The sequence below is a fragment of the Protopterus annectens genome, chromosome 9.part0 (genome assembly GCF_019279795.1).
Source record: "Protopterus annectens isolate FY-2018-M chromosome 9.part0, PAN1.0, whole genome shotgun sequence".
NCBI classification, from domain to species: domain Eukaryota; kingdom Metazoa; phylum Chordata; order Ceratodontiformes; family Protopteridae; genus Protopterus; species Protopterus annectens.
Window position 1 is genome coordinate 530,973,491 of NC_056743.1, and position 17,668 is coordinate 530,991,158.

Sequence of the window (17,668 nt, forward strand, 5' to 3'; positions counted from 1 at the left end):
GCTAATAAATATATATATATACATATATATATATATATATATATATATATACCACCTTGACATACCAATAGTATAGAAAACACTAGATAAGGATCACATACAGTCATGCTTTGCCTTAAATTTCAGTCCTCAAGAAGCCTGGATGGGGTTGGAGGGTGGGACGTAAGAATGAAGGCGAGATGAACAACTGGTGAGTACATAAATTCTTTATGTGAAGTTGTTCTATCTCGCCTTCATTCTTAATGATGGGTCAGTGTCCCATGCACCATCTTTCTTGGGTGGCTCATGGGAGTATATTCTTCAGGACAGTGGAGCCAAAGGAAGCCCTGTCCCTGGAGGCCTTATCTACTTTGTAATAAGTGATAAGGGTATGTGGCCTTGACCAAGTGGCTGCTGCACAAATAGTACCTATTGGTAATTTGGCAGTAAAGGCTGAAGAGGTGGAGACAGCTCTAGTTGAGTGGGCCTTTATTTTGTCGTGTAGGGGTATATTCACTGACCTATAAGGAAAGGAAATACAATCCGATAACCATTTTGATAAAGTGGTTTTCACAACAGGAGCTCCTTTCTTGGAATATGAGAAAGAAACAAAGAGCTGTTCTGTTTTCCTGAAATCCTTGGTCCTATCTAAATAGAATCAAAGCTGTCTGTGAACATCAAGCTTGTGCAGCACATATTCCACCTTACTGCCATATTTAGGGAAGACAACAGGCAACTCTATCGACTGATTGAGGTTCATTTCTGAACATACTTTTGGTACAAAAAAGGGATTAGTCTAAAGAGAAACTCTATCATTATGAAAAATTAGATATGGGGGTTTAATGGACAAGGCCTGTAACTCTGAAACCCTCCGAGTGGAAGTAATGGCTATTAGAAATATGGCTTTCCATGTGAGATGCTTTAGGTCACATGAGGAGGCTGGTTCAAAAAGAGGTAGGATGATTCTTGCAAGAACAAAATTCAGGTTCCACAGAGTAATTGGAGATGTAATGGGTGGTCTCATATGTATAGTACCTTTGAGAAATGCCTTGGAAAGTCTATGTAACATGATATTGGATCCTTCATCACCAAGATGAAAGTTAGATATTGCAGCCAATTGAACTCGAATAGTAGCGAAGGTTGCACCTTCATTGAAAAGCTTAGTCAAAAATTCCAAAATCAAGGATATTGGAGCTAAATAAGGATCAATATCGTTTTGTAATGCCCATATTGAGAATCTTTTCCATTTGCTGAGATATAACTTTCTGGTAGATGATTTGTGAGAGGATGTCAAAATATGCTATGCTGCAGCTGAAAGATTCTGCAACCTGGCTATGTTTGGAAGTGGAGCAGCCAAGCTATCAATTTGAGGGACTGAAGGGATGGATGAAGAGCCCCTGATGAGTGAGTCAGGAGGTCTAGAACTGGGTCCAGGATTCAATGCTCTTCCCATAGATGAGGCTGAAGAAAGGGGAACCAAACATGGCGAGGCCAGTAGGGGTTATTAGAATGATTGTCCTTCCCAGAGCACTGGCTTTCTGTAGAACTTTGGGTATCAGTGGAAAAGGTGGTAATGCATAAAGAACACCCGGGGCCAATCATGAACAAGTGCATCCCTTATGGCATCCCCTTGAAGGGGAATTAGGGCAAAGTAACTGCTGCATTTCGTGTTTGTGGGAGTGGCAAAGAGATTGCAGCAAGGCTGGCCCAATTTGCGGAATATTCTTTCTGCTACTTCTTTCTTTAGGGACCACTTGTGAGGCAACAGAATTGCCCTGCTCAGTTTGTCTGTTATGACGTTGGACCTCCCCGGGATATGTGTTGCTTTCACAAAGCGCTGGGTGGAGATTGCCCATTGCCATACTCTCAGGGCTTCTTGACATAGGGAATAAGATTTGTTTTCTCCTTGTTTGTTGATGTACCAGACTATTGACATGTTGTCCATCTGTATCACAATGGTCCCCTGAGGAAGAGAGTCTTGAAAGGACTGCAATGCTAGAAGTACCACTCTTATCTCTAGGACATTGATATGCAGATTGGCCTTGTAATGATTCCATGTGCCTTGGGCTGTTCATTCCTGATAATGCCCCATCCACCCTATCAGGGAAGCATGCGTCACTATGGCTATTGGGGTTGGTAGAACAAAGGATGGCCCATCGTTACCCAATGCGATATGAGCCACTATTGGAGATCCCGTCTGCAAGAATTCGTAATTATGATCTAACTAGACATTTGGAGATCTTAAGATGACAACTGCATGAAAAAGAGCCATTGTAGTATGCGCCTATGCATCCAGCCCAGTGGAATTGCAATGATGGCTGCTGCCACTGTACCCAACAATTTGAGAACCATGGACGGTGGGGCTTTTTGTTTTGAGAGAAGAGTTAGAACCTACCTGTTGTTGAAGAGTACAAACCCTTTCTGGCAGAAGTTTTAAGATCATTGTGGTAGTGTCCAAGTCTGCTCCTATGAAAACAATATGCTGCGATGGCGATAAGGCAGAATTTTCTGAGGTTATGGTAATCCCCAACTGACAGCATAGATTCATAGTGGTGTCCCTTGCTTGAATGAGTTGAAGCCTGCTGGTGGCAGTTAGGAGCCAGTCATCTAGGTATGGAAACACCTGGAATCCTAAACATCTCAGGTGAGCCGTGACTACTGCCATGCATTTGGTGAACCCTCTGGGGGCTGTAGTGAGACCAAAGGCCAGAGCTCGAAATTGGTAGTGACTGGTCCTCAGCCAAAAGCTCAGATGATCTCTGGATGGTCTGGCCATTTTTATGTGGTAGTACGCATCCTGGAGCTCTATCGAGCACATCCAATTGTCTTTTCCTAGAAAAGGAGGTATAGACTGCAGCATGACCGTCCGGAACTTCGTCTTTTTTACAGATTTGTTCAGTCTGCTGAGATCCAAAATGGGTCTCCAGTCCCCTCTTTTCTTTGCAACTAAAAAGAGCCTTGAGCATGTTCCAGATCCTATCTGGTGTGCGGGGACCGTTTGGATGAATCTTTTGTTTAGCAACCTTTGAACTTCTATGGTTGCTTGTTCTCTGTGACTGGGTGCAACACTTGGTATTTTCTTTACAAGGGGAGGTGGCAAGAAAAAGGGTATAGAGTAATCTCTGGATATAATACTTTGTACCCAGCTATCTTTTGTTATTTTTAGCCAGGTGTCTGGGTACAAATATAAGTTTCCCCCGACTGCCTCCAGAGACAGGCGGGCCTCCTCTGAGGAGTGCTGGTAGGGCTTCCCAAAGAACTGATCTCTGTCACCCTGGTTCTGATGACCCCCCTCTGCCTCGTGGGTGGCATCTTCCATTATTACCCCATCCTCTGCCTCTGGTGGGGGTTTCACCATGTGTGCCCTGAAAGGCTCTGAGTTTTACAGAACCATATCTTTCCTCCTTTCTGACCTTTGGGGTAGGGTCTGGTAGTTGTAGAAAAATGGGCTCCGACAGCAGACAGAGTCTTCCCATCTTGTTCACACCTGGTAAGCAATTTCTTTCTCTTTGGGTCCAAAAAGGGACGAGCCATCGAAATGGGTGTTGATAAAGGATGACTTAAAGGGCTCCACAAAAGAACATAAGAGCATCCAGGTATGTCTACTAAGAGCAATTCCTGTACCTGCAGCTCTATTCACTCCATTAGCTGCATACAAAAGCAAACACATGGACAAGTTTGCCAGAAAATTGAGGGTGGAGAGCTGTGAAGATATTTTATCTGAAACCCCAGCAGCTACTGAACACTGTAGAGCATCTCCTAGCTCTTTTAGGAGATCTCTTTGCAACCTAGTGAAATGTATAAGCTAGTTCAGCGACCTAAGAGCAAAAGTCACTGACGTAAACATGTGCTTTCCATATCTGATGACTCTCAAATCTTTATTCGGTGGATGAACCGATGTAGAAGTTTTGGATAACTCCTTCTTGGTGGCCGCCGCCACCACCATGGCATCAACAGGGACTCCCTTTGTGAGAAAAGCCTTGTCTTATGGTGAGGTAATAAACTTATTGGGCCTCCTAAGGACAGGCTCCACTGTATCTGGAGACTCTCACGCCTTTCAACAAAACAAGTCCATGAGTTCATCAAAAGACGGAGACAACCAAGAGGTGGAGGGCTGAGACCTGAAAGACTTCAGGGAGACTGACTCATCATCAGTAGGTTTGGTGGACTGCCAATCACGCCTCTGAGAATCTCTAAGATATTTGCGAAGGAGATATGTTCTGAGGGTGACCATGGGGAACCTTCTGAATCATCCAAGTCAGTGTCTGAAGTGACGGATTCCTGAGGTGAGTCCAGTTGCATCCTGTTGCAAAGCCTCATCCGAGGGACTTCCTCAGTGGGAGCTTCTGGTGAGGTCTCCGAATAGCACGGATCACCCAATGGGGCTTCCTGAGGATCTGGGTCTCTACACTTTTGTGGAATCTGTGATGATGAAGTAGGCACTGGCACTTTAGGGGGAGAAGCTGCTGGTCATGATGAAGTGGTTGTCCTTGGGGACAATGCTCTCCTCACGGCCTGGAAGGCTCCCCGGCTCCGATGCAAAGGAACCCCTGGATATGACTATCCAGCTGATTCCCCTGGCACCAAGATGGTAGGTTCCGAGCCAGAGGAAGGTGCCAAAGCCCCAACAGGCAAAGTCAGACCCAAAAGATCAGTTCGACTATCCTCCCCGGACCCGACTGGTGAGTGTCGGCCCCCAGACTCTTCGGTCAGCACCAAAGTAGTCAAAGAGGTTGGTACCGAAAGTCCTGGAGCAGGTCTTGGCACTGGCGGCTCCACTGTCATCAGTTCATAGGTTCATAGGTAGGTACTAGGCTATTGGCCCTAGGGCCTATACAAGCCTAGCCAAAAATGTACCCTGACTTTCGCCACCCAAGAAAATTATTTTCCTGTGCCCCTGTCAAGCAGAACCACAGAAGTGTTCCCCGGGGTGAATTTCCTATTACACATCCAATCATCAAGATTTTTTCTTGAAGAGTGCTAATGAGGAGCTCTGTTTGACATAGATAGGAAGTCTGTTCCAGAGTATGGGAAGTCTCTGGGACAGGAATCTATCCCTCCAGCATGTTCTGTTTATTGTGGAGACAAGGTTTAGGTCCCTAGAGCGTGTAGCTCGGAGGGATTGGGATTTCTTTAAGTGGAGCATGTCCAACAGCTCTGGGTTTGACATAGCTTTGTATGTTAGGCAGAGATTGCCTCTGAGTAGGCGATATGCGATGGAGTAAAGCTGGAGTTTTTTGAGACGGTCTGCGTAAGGCATCTGTTTGAGGCCAGTAATCCTCTTTGTGAGGTATTTTTGCGGCCTTTCCAGTTGTTGTAGATGTCTTGTGAGGTACATACCAAAAGGGGTGTTGTAATCTAATAATGGGTCTAATGAGTGATGAGTAGAGGGGAACAATTACCTCTTTTTTTTCTGGATGAGAAACCTTTTGTGATGAGGTGTGCCATGTAGAAGGATTTCCTGACCACTTTGGTGATGTGATTATCAAAGGAGAGACTACTGTCCACCTGTGTCCCAAGGTCTCATCACACTTTCGGTGTAGACTACCGCCTATGTGGTTGTTCATGGGTACAGATTTTTTACCAAAGGGGATGACAATGCACTTTTTGGCATTGAGCTTGAGACCATGTCTTTGACACCAGGCATCTGTCTCAGTGATGCCCTTTTGTAGGATGCCCACATCATTAGGAGTTTCAATTATGGCTCCTAGTTTGCAGTAATCTGCGAATTTAGTTAGCCAAAGACCCTTTGTGTTAGCCTGTAGTTCAGAGAAGTAGATACCAAACAGGAGAGGACCCAGGACTGAACTCTGTGGTACTCCACTTGTCACTGGTCTGAAGTCTGATTTGGAGTCTGCTACTTTCACAGTGTGGGTTGTTTCAGTAAGCCATTTGGCAGCCCATCTTATGACATAGGGATTTATACCTAGTTTAGTCTGTTTATCTATAATTCCAAAGTGGGGGATGGTGTCGAATGCCTTGGCGAGATCTAGATAGGCTGTGTGAACCACCTTACCCTCATCTATGGCTTTGGTGACTACTACAAAGAAGTCTATCAGGTTTAGGGGACATGATCTGCCTTTTACTAACCCAAACTGTGTGGGGTCCAGGGTTTGGAGATCTCCAATGTCTTTGTTTATGAGTTCCATGATGATACGTTCCATGGCCTTGCAGACGAGGCTCGTCAGGCTAATGGGACGGTAGTTCCCGGGGTCTGTTGTGGCCCCCCCCCCTTTGTGGAGAGGGACAACTGTCACGGTGCACTACTCAATGGGCACAAAGCCTGAGGTGAGGCTATGATTTAACATGATACTTAGGTGGGGTGCCAGTTCATTCTGTAGTTCATGTAGAAGGCAGCCTGGGATGTTGTCAGATCCCATGGATGCTGTGTTCTTGGCTTTGGAGAGTGAGGTTTTTACCTGTGCAGCCGTGATTACAGGAACTTTGCATTCTTCCGGTATAAAGATGGGCCCTTTAGGGGGTGAGAGGGGGGTAAAGTTAGCACTGAACCTATCTGCCAGGATGTTGGCAATATCAGTTGGTTCTGTATATTTGTGCTGTAACTCAGAGCAGATCTGAGTGTTGCCATTGAGATTTTTGACATAGCTATAGAATGCTTTGTGGTTGTCTTTAGAATCAGTGGCAATTTTGTTTTCATAACTAGCTTTGGAGGATTTTATGAGGGATCTCAGCTTCTTACTGAGGCTGACCAGGGAGTTCCTCCAATCATGGGATTTTACTCTTTTTTGCAACAGTTTCTTTCTTCTGTTGTAGAGTTTGTTTATGGCAGAAGACCAGCAGATTGGCTTCCTTTTTTTGGAGGATAGCATCTTGGTTCTGTTAGGGATAGCACTATCCATGCACTCGTGTAAGTGCTTATAAAGTGCATTTGTGTAGGATTCAGCAGTCGTACCTCTATTGTCCATCTGCATGGGTGTCATGAAGTTTGCCACTTCTGTCTTAAGAAGGGTAAAGTTGGCTTTGGAGAAATTATTTACGGTTGTTTTCCTGATGGGGGGTGGGAGTGGGATGTGGATGTCTAGGGTGATTAGCTTGTGGCCGGATCTGACCAATGAGGAGCTGACCTCTGGTGTGGAACACCGGTCACCCATGTTGGTGATGACCAGGTCTAGGATATTGCTGCCTCTGGTGGGGATGTGGATAAGTTGATCCAAAGCGTTGGAATTGATGATTTCCAGAAAACATTGAGCAAAAGAGTTGGTACATGAGTAGTTTTCCCAGTTAATGGTACACTCTGGCTCTGAAACCTTGAGTCAGATCAGAGGAGGAACAGGAGTAGAGGGGGGAAGGAATGGTCGGTTCCATAGCCCAAGGGGTCAGATCCAAATAAAGCCTGGAAAACGCCGGTGTCTGCAGAAGCCTCTGCATCCACATCCATGTCTGACAGGCTTTTTGAGGACCGAGAGGATAGAACCAAAGAAGCCACAGATTGTAATATTGGTGATTTTAGAATAGGAGACTGGCTCTTAATAGGTACAACTGTCAGCTCCGATATCAGTGAAGCCAAAGTTGAAGTTTCATCAGCTTTGGACTGACTGGGTGATGAAGATTTTCTTGGTTCCAAAGATCCAGAAGCAGATGATTTTTTTTGAGACATAGTCAGTTTAACATGAGCTGCCCTACTGTGATCTAATGATTCCTGAAAGGAAGATTTACTTAAACCCTTGACAATTAGTTTATTCTTCCTTTCCTGTAACACTTGAGAGCTAAACAAGTGGTATATGGTGCAAGTTTCCTGCAGACGTAAGGGACCTAAACAGTACACATAATCCGTGTGTCCATCGGTAATGGACATCTTTTGTCCACACTTGAAGCATTTCTTGAAGCCCGAAGGCTTAGCCTGCTTATCCTTGTCCTTATCCTGTGACATTTTTTTGTGTAAAAAGAGAACAATCCACACAACACACTATAATAAGCCGTCTAATTCAAATGAGCTTGAAAATAAAAATTAGCCTTCCACTTAAACAGGCTACAAATAAACTTAAAAAAACACACACACCAAACTATGAATTTAGCCTCTAATTTAAACAGGCTATAAATTAATAAGTAAAAGGATTCCAACTGTAGCCAGGTACCTCAGAAGAAAAGTAAAACTTGTAAAAGCACCAAAAATAACACTGAGGTAAGGCTCCAGGCTTTAAAACGTTTATTGTCCAAAAAACACAGAACACAAGCGCTTTCACCAAATAGGCTTCTTCAGGTGTACTGAAATAAAGTGCTAACATCTCTATTTATACTAATTGCCATGTGATTCTCCAAGTCAATTTTAAAAGCATATTGTAATAAATACTGTGTACATAAAATAAAAACTTATAAAAAATTAATAATAAAAATACATATGTATAAAATCACATATAACAACACATGTAAAAAACATATATCAGAATATATATACATTTAAAGAAACCATTTCATCTACCTAGAGGTTTGTTTTTTAAGGTTGGTCTTAAAGGAATGTTTTCATTCAAACCATGTCCTGTGGTTGCCCTAAGTCTGATTATCCATCTTGCTTCTAAACTTTCAGTTTGTGTCTTGACGTCCCCTCCTCTTATACTTTCAAATATTCTGCCTATAGCCCTAAAAGAAGAAGTATGTTGCATACTAGTATCACTAGTGTGTCTAGCAAGGGCATTGATAAGATTACCTTTCCTTATGTGATATAAGTGTTCCCTAATTCTTTCTCTGAAAGTTCTATCTGTTTTACCTACGTAGAACTTTCTGCAGGTTTTACATGTAGCAAGATAAACTATATGTTGGGAATCACATCTAGCATTAACACTAAAATTATAAATCTCATTAGTATTGGGGTGCTGGAAAGATAAACATGCATCTATAAAACTACAAAAATTACATTTACCACAGGGTCTACTACATCTGATGGTACTTAATGTAGCATATTCCTTTGGATAACACAACTGTCTACGTAGAGACTTTTGATTCTTAAAAGTAAGCTGTGGTCGTGCTCCTATATGTTTGCTAATTTGTACATCGGAAGTTAAAATGTTCCAGTTTCTGTTAATGATGTCAGTATAAGACTTTATATCCCCAGAATAAGTGAAACATAATCTCAGAGGTTGCAGATTAGTTACACATCCCATACTCTTATTCTCAGCAGTAGATTTAGAAAAATAAGGCTTGACTTTATTTTGCCTCAATTTCATTACATTCTGTAACCCTTGATTAATGAGGTTAGGTTCATAGCCTCTTTCTTTTAACTCATCTTGTGTCTTACTAAGCTGTAAATCGAAATCAGTAGCATTATCATTTAATCTAGATGCTCTAAAAATTGGTTATATATGTTTTCTACATGTGTTGTTATATGTGATTTTATACATATGTATTTTTATTATTCATTTTTTATAAGTTTTTATTTTATGTACCCAGTATTTTATTACAATATGCCTTTAAAATTAACTTGGAGAATCGCATGGCAATTAGTATAAATAGAGATGTTAGCACTTTATTTCAGTACACCTGAAGAAGCCTATTTGGTGAAAGCGCTTGTGTTCTGTGTTTTTTGGACAATAAACGTTTTAAAGCCTGGAGCCTTACCTCAGTGTTATTTTTGGTGTTTTTACAAGTTTTACTTTTCTTCTGAGGTACCTGGCTGCAATTGGAATCCTTTTACTTTTTATCTATTTGTTCTTTTGTTGCTCCAACAGAGCCAGGATTATGGAAACAGGCATTACTACTAATCCAGAGGATATTGAGTTGGATTATACCCCTGCTGTGAATGACACATGGACAAATAACAATGTGAGTCAGTTTATTTTAAAGGAGAGCGAAAGGAACAACCCTCTGTTATGTGGCAGCATTTTGCTTGAGAATGAGGATAGTATTAAGTTGATTTCATTGCACTGAAGAGTGAATTATTTGTACTAGAGAAAGATCTTCTGAAGTTAAAAAGGACCCAATTTGAGAAATACCATTTACAGACTTGTATATTGGAAGGTATTATTCCTAGGGGCCTTAGAGTTTTAAAAATGCCTGCACGGGTGGATTGTGACCCCTCTTTGCTTTTCGACTGGCAGAAACTCAATATGCAAACTAGTTTCGGATATTTGAAGTTATTGATTGAATCGGCGGAGAAAGAAGAACTTAAGCTGCTGTCTATGGTCAAATCCAGTTATCTAGATATCTGTGCAAAGTATGAACCAAACTGGAACATTTTAACTTCCGATGTACAAATTAGCAAACATATAGGAGCACGACCACAGTTTACTTTTAAGAATCAAAAGTCTCTACGTAGACAGTTGTGTTATCCTAAGGAATATGCTACATTTAAGTACTATCAGAGGTAGAAGACCCTGTGGTAAATGTAATTTTTGTAGTTTTATAGATACATGTTTTATCTTTCCAGCACTCCGATACCAATGAGATTTATAATTTTAGTGTTAATGCTAGATGTGATTCCCAACATATAGTTTATCTTGCTACATGTAAAACCTGCAGAAAGTTCTACGTAGGTAAAACAGATAGAACTTTCAAAGAAAGAAAGAATTAGGGAACACTTATATCACATAAGAAAAGGTAATCTTATCAATGCCTTTGCTAGACACACTAGTGATACTAGTATGCAACACACTTTTTCTTTTAGGGCTATAGGTAGAATATTTGAAAGTATAAGAGGAGGGGACGTCAAGACACAAACTGAAAGTTTAGAAGCAAGATGGATAATCAGACTTAGGGCAACCACAGGACATGGTTTGAATGAAAACATTCCTTTAAGACCAACCTTAAAAAAAAAAAACCTCTGCGTAGATGAAATGGTTTCTTTGAATGTGTATATACTCTGATATATGTTTTCTACATGTGTTGTTATATGTGATTTTATACATATGTATTTTTATTATTCATTTTTTATAAGTTTTTATTTTATGTACACAGTATTTATTACAATATGCCTTTAAAATTGACTTGGAGAATCACATGGCAATTAGTATAAATAGAGATGTTAGCACTTTATTTCAGTACACCTGAAGAAGCCTATTTGGTGAAAGCGCTTGTGTTCTGTGTTTTTTGGACAATAAACGTTTTAAAGCCTGGAGCCTTACCTCAGTGTTATTTTTGGTGTTTTTACAGGCTATAAATTAAACTCACACACTATCCTATGGAGAAAACGCTAAATGTATATCTATAATTCACACAGATATAAACACACTATACTGTTAAATTCACAGTAACACTATTATGAAAACTTAACTAGATATAAGGGGATAGGGGTATAACAAGGCCGTCAAACAGGCCATGAAGAAAGAAGAAAAAGAGAATCACACTCTCAGTAAAATCTAAGTGCCGAAAGGCACTCTAAATAACTACAACTGTGTCAAGTTGGTAAAACTGAAGTAAGATTCTACAAAATATAAAATACTTATAGAAAAAAACAATTTTCATTGGCCAGAGCTGGTGAATTGCCCGATCTGTTGCAGCAGCAAACGAGATCTGGGGGAATCACCAGTGCATCATGGGATAGGGAGTAGGCCACGAGCTGGTTGAAGACCTCAAGCTTTTGCATTTGGCCGAGTCGGATCCGAGAATCAGTAAGAATGAAGGCGAGATAGGACAACTTCACATCATTGCCTTTTGCCTTTCCAGGTCATGTAACTGACATGTGACATTTTGATGGTAAAGCTACAGATGTGTGCATGTGTGTGTGTGTGCACACGCCCTTACAAGTGCATAGTCTTATAAATAGCCCATTGTAAATAAAATTATGTTTCTTTAAATTAAGTATTTTTGTTATGCTGTACTGGTTCCTTTAAAACAAAAAGATCCCTAGCTATAATAATGTAATTTATACAACACTGAGCTATTGTATTCAATATAAAAATATGACAGAGAGAAGCTCACTCAAGCAGCATTTGCCTCTTGTGGAAAGGTACTTGGTGTACAGAAAGCTGCAACTCAGAAAGAAACAAAAAAAATGCAGTGGAGAATGACCTTGAAAAAAGGATGGAAACTGTTCCTGTCTGAGGAATCCAGAGAGATACAGACAGACAGAGAGAAAGAGAGACTGGGGAAGGAGCGACAGAGAGCTAAGAACATTTCTTTTCCCTGTAGTGTGATTACTTGCTTTGAAACCACAAGACTGTTTTGCTTGTAAGAACAGGTCTTATTTTTCATTTGTTTATAATAAACAGCATTATTTTTGAAGACTACTGGTTTCAGCCAGAACCACAAGTAGGTCATCTAGTCCCCTATGCAGTTCTACAAACTAACATTCTCCTCCAATTCAAAGTTGAGGAGCAAGAAATAAATCTGTCTTCTGCAGTCTGAAACCGTAGGAAGCTGTGAGCTACAAATATCACAAGCAACCTGCTACAGTTAGTCACACAGTGAGTGCTTCATTGCTTCACCTATGACTGTAACACTGGCATTCATTTATGAAGTACTGTTTTCAAACTCACAGACACCTTCAATAGAACCGTCTAACAAATTTTGCTTAGGGCAACAACCCATTTATGCCTCATCATAGTTATGATTCCATTATACATACATACATACATATCTACAGACCAGCAACACTGCAGTTCTGCATGTGTAGGATTTTCATTATGACAGAATTCATGAGTCACGTTGGAATATGTTCCTACTTTTAGTCTGTTATTTCATAACCTTAAGTTCCCTGATGCATTATGTTAATTCTTGTGTGTTTATTTCTGCAATATCATGTGTATAACATCCAGTACAATGACTGACACCACCTTTTAGTCCTTTTGCGTGCTTGGGCATTCATCTATAATGCATTATTGAGCATATTCCACACCAGGGCAATAGTAATTCTAAATTTGAAGCCATAAGTGGATGGTGGTTTTATACGGAAATAATAAAGACCATACCTGAACAAAAAAATATTGTGCTGCAGGCATTTTAGCATTGCCATACATGACTTGAGCACAATGGCTATTTCATCGAGTAATACTTCTCTGCCTGCCCTATACAAGTGCATGCAAGCGGAGGCAGTTATACATTACATACTTTAATTTGCCACATGCTTGTAAATGCTGTAAAGCACCATGACTTCAACTGCACAGCATGTCTTGGTGTTGCATTAGTGTAACAGCATAAATTATATTTTAGTGCAGGAAATACCGGTAACAGTTGAATATTAGCAATGTACTACATCATGCATAGTAGGATGAATGACAGACATGTTGAGACAGATAGATTTATAGTGCAGACATGTTCCATTTATTTAACTATGCTATTACATATGTACATGTCTCTTGAGCTTCACTCACATTATAGTGTCACAGCCAGTATGTGTTGGTTTGTGAGCAGAACACTTACTGGACACAGAGTAGTTTTCATCACCTACAAACCAATGTGTACATGTAAACACAGAAAACTGTGTGCATCTTATGCAATGCTTTGAACTCAGATGAGCTCTGGGTGACAAGTATTTGTAGCCCCTGCTGGATTCCAGAGTAACAGGTTGTGCGATGTGGTTGCCTGCATCAGTAGTGAATTATAATAAATTTGCCCTGCATATTAATGTATTTTGCATTTATCACTGTCAACCTTGTAAGCAAATTTTTCTTTGTAGCTCAGTAACTATGCAACACTGCTGCTGGAAGCATCTGTTGTTTTAGGTGTTGTGGATACCTGTGGAACCTGTGCCTCAGTTTTCATGAGATTAAACTCTGGGATTATATTAATGGTGTAAACTGTAACTACTGGCCATTAGCATGAGTTCATTATAATTTATGTTGAAGAAAACATTAAAAGACTACTACATACCTCAGAATAAAAACTACTGAGGGTTAAATCTATGAGCTGTAGTTCCTATGGTACACAGTTTGATTCCCTCACCCCTCATTTGCCTACTGTGGGATCTGGAGCAAGTCTCTTAACTAGATATTGCTTGCTGTTTGCCCAGGAACATGGATTGTGTGTCCTGTGGTTCTTTCTGGTTAATAAACAAGTATTATTATTATTATTGTTAACATACAGACTTTTTTACATATAAAATTTAAGAAATACCAGTCACAGTACATAAGTAATTAGACATTAGATGTCAAATTCCATTAACTCTTATGTCTTCTACTACTTAGTCCATATTCTAGAAGAGCAGTAGCATTAATATACTCTTCTAAAACTTTAGATTTTGTGGCTACTTTATTGCTTATATTTAAGGAGATGTCTTGATATAGAACCTGCAATATTTTTCTTCACTTTTTTTCTGTAAAATATTATAACAGTACATCCAAGCCTAGGCTCAGACTCTCTAATTTAAGGGATGGTTTGTATCAAAGGTTTTATATACATATAGTTGAAAGTACAGTTCTGCAAAATCTTATAACAGTAGATGTCCTTCCCTTCACTGTTACAGTATTTATAACCTAGGGGATTTCCTGCCAAGGGTAGCCCTACATTTGGCCAGTATACCAAAGTATTTCACTCTTACTAGAATTGTATGTTAGATGCATGCTCCTAGCATCAGTGTAGGACATGAAGGTGACATACGGATGCTTTATAATCAGAACTGAAGTGCTCCAGGAGAACTAGAACTACCCCAGGAGAAAGGACAGCACATACATCCAAGGGAAATTAGATGCCTAAGGAAAAGGACAAAGAACCCTTAAACAGGCAAATGATCCCAAAGGAAAAAAAAACATGGGGGGGGGGCAGGAAAAAGTGAATAAATACTGAAACAGTGAAGGGAAGGACATCTAATGTTAAGGTGAGGTTTTATACCACTGTACTATGTTCTTCTTTATCAGTGTTGCAGTATTCATAACCTATGGATGAGTAAAAAAGCTACTCTAAGGAAAAGCATGAGGAAAGCAAAGGAACTCTCAACAAGCACATGAAGAATAGCATTGGCAAAACCCACCTCAGCTCTGGAAATGACATCCAACTTGTAATATTTGGTAAGGGTGTGCACAGAAGACCAAGTAGGAGCTTCAAGGATGGAAATGGTAGCCAATCCCTTGAAGAAAGTCCCAGAGAAGTCTACTGCTCTGGTAGAATGGGCTTCAACAGAGGCAGAAAGTTGTTTGCCATGAAAGGAACAACAAAAGGAAATGGCCTTCAAAATCCAAGAGGAGATGGTTTGCTTAGAAACTGCCAAATCCAATATCCTGACATGAAAAAGAAATGAATAGTTGCTCAGATTTACATATAGCGTTTGTCTTGTCCAAATAATATCCAAGCTGCCTATGAAGATCCAAGATGTGTAGAACCTTCTCATTAGTAGACTGCAAAGAAGTACAAAAGGAAGGATGCTGGGCAGACTGATTAAGGACAACTCATTCACTACCTTGGGTGTAAAAGAAGGATTAGTATGCAGACACACACTGTCCCTCTGAAAAATCAAAAAAAGGCGAAACCGCCATCAAGAGTTGGAGTTCAGAAACTCTCTTGGCAGATGTGAAGGCAACTAATAAAGCAGTCTTCCAGGTGTAATGTTGCAGAAAAACAGCAACAGCAGGTTCAAAGAGTGCCTGTATCAATTTCTCAAAAACAAAATTAAGGTCCCAGGAAGGAGGAATACATATTTTGTTAGGGTGGCCTGATATGTAGGACATTTTTCAGGAATTGTTTAACCTCAAAAGAAGAGGCCAACAGAAGGTTTAAAGTCAGGCAAACAGAGACTGCTGATAAATGAGCTTTGAGGGATGAATATGCTAAGCCAGCATGTAGAAGTGTACACAAGAAAGAGAACCAAGCACCCCCGCCCACACACACACACACACACACACACACACACACACACACACACACACACACACACACACACGCACACACGCACACACACACACACACACACACACACACACGCACACGTACACACACACAAGAAAGGGATCCTGGTGAAGCTTAAGACACCAAACAGAAAATGTTGTCCATTTGGATACACGATTTTCTGGTATTTGATTCTTGGCCTCCTGTAGAACCTTAAGCATGTCCTCAAAGAAATGGCTTCAAAAGGGGATTAAAACTCCATCACCCAAAGTGTCAGTCTTATAGTGGACAGATGACAGTGAAGGATAAACCTACTGTTTTATTTAAGAAGATCCATCCTGTGAGTTAATGTGTTATGAATGGCCCTGGTCAGATAAAAAGAAGGGAGACCACTGCAGTCTGTGCCAAAAGTGGGTCACCAAAGAGATTTCTGAAGAGTCTTATTTGATTTTGTGCAGAAGTCAGAGAAGAGGTGAAAGGGGTGAAAAGCATAAGAAACATCCCCTTCAAGGAAAAACACATGGCATCCACCCTCCAAGTCACAGGGCTTGGGGTTCTTGATCAGAAGTGAAGAAGCTGCCTGTTCAGAAGGGAAGCAAAGACATCCCATTGAGGGATACCCTCCAATGTACTATGTTCACAAACACCTCCCTGTGAAGCATCTGTTCTGGATGATATGCCATGGGCCTGCTCAAAGAGTCTGCTGCAAGTTTTTTTTCCTGAAGGAATGTGAACTCCCTGCATTTGGACAGCTAGATCCTAGGCCTTAAGAGCTAGCCTGTAAAGAAAATAAGACCTTGTGCCCCCTGTTTGTTGATGTGCCATGTTACTATAGTGCTGTTTGTATAGACCCTCAGATGACGTATGGACCAAATGGAGTGAAAGGCCTGGAGAGTTAAGATAAGGGCCCACATTTCTTTCATGTTTATTTGATCCAGTCAATGATGATGGAGCCACAGACTGTTAACACCCATACAAGCCAAAGCAGCCCCTACAACTGATCTGAAGCACCTGTAAAGAGCTCCTAATAAGGAACAGGAGGCTGGAAAGGGACACCTGGATTGACAGGTGTTGAATCCATTGCTGAAGCTCAAGTTACAGACAAGGAAGTAAGAGAACTGGAAGCTCCAGAGATTGACAATCCTGACATTATGATGGCTGCAGGTACCACTGAAACATCCTCATATGAAACTTGGCAAAAGGGAGCATGGGGATGACTGACATCATAAACTCCAGAGTCCTCAGAAAAACTCTGGCAGGCATGAGAGACAGAAGAAGGACAGGAAGCAGGTTGTTAGACAAATTTCTTTGGCTACAGGCAAAGATGCCATCTTTGGAAAAGTTTGAATCCTGCATCCCAGGAAGACATGATCCTGGGAGGGTGACATGATGGACTTGCAGAGATTGGTGGTGAAACCCATACTGTGCAACAGAAGCCTGGTAAAGTGCAGGTCTTGCAGGAGCCTGGAAGGAGAGGGACACTGAAGGAGCAGATCATTTAGATAAGGAAATATTTGTACTCCTTTAATCCTACAGAAAGCTTTGATTGAAGCCAGATGGTTTGGTGCATACACTTCCAGTTAGAACATACACAAAATATAGCATAGGACTTGCAGTATATTAATATACTAAGTTTTCATCTACAGAGAGACTTGCCTTTTGTTAGGTTCATAGTTACTTACCAGTCTTGCAGTCTAGGGGATCGTTGATCAGCCCAACTCAAATTCACAGTTGCCCCTAAGGACTGTCTGGTTAATGACTTGCTTAAAGTAACACAGTAAGCAAATGAGGGCCAAGGGATTCAAACCCAATACAACAGGAACTACAACTCAAAGCCTTAACCCTCTGTGCCAACTCTCAGACTACTTTGCATCAGCTTTCCACTTTAACATGTTTTCTGTCTGTAGCATATTTAGTTGAAGTTGAGATTTCAGTGACTCTTTCTCAAATTACACGATCAGGTAGTTCAGTTTTTGATCAA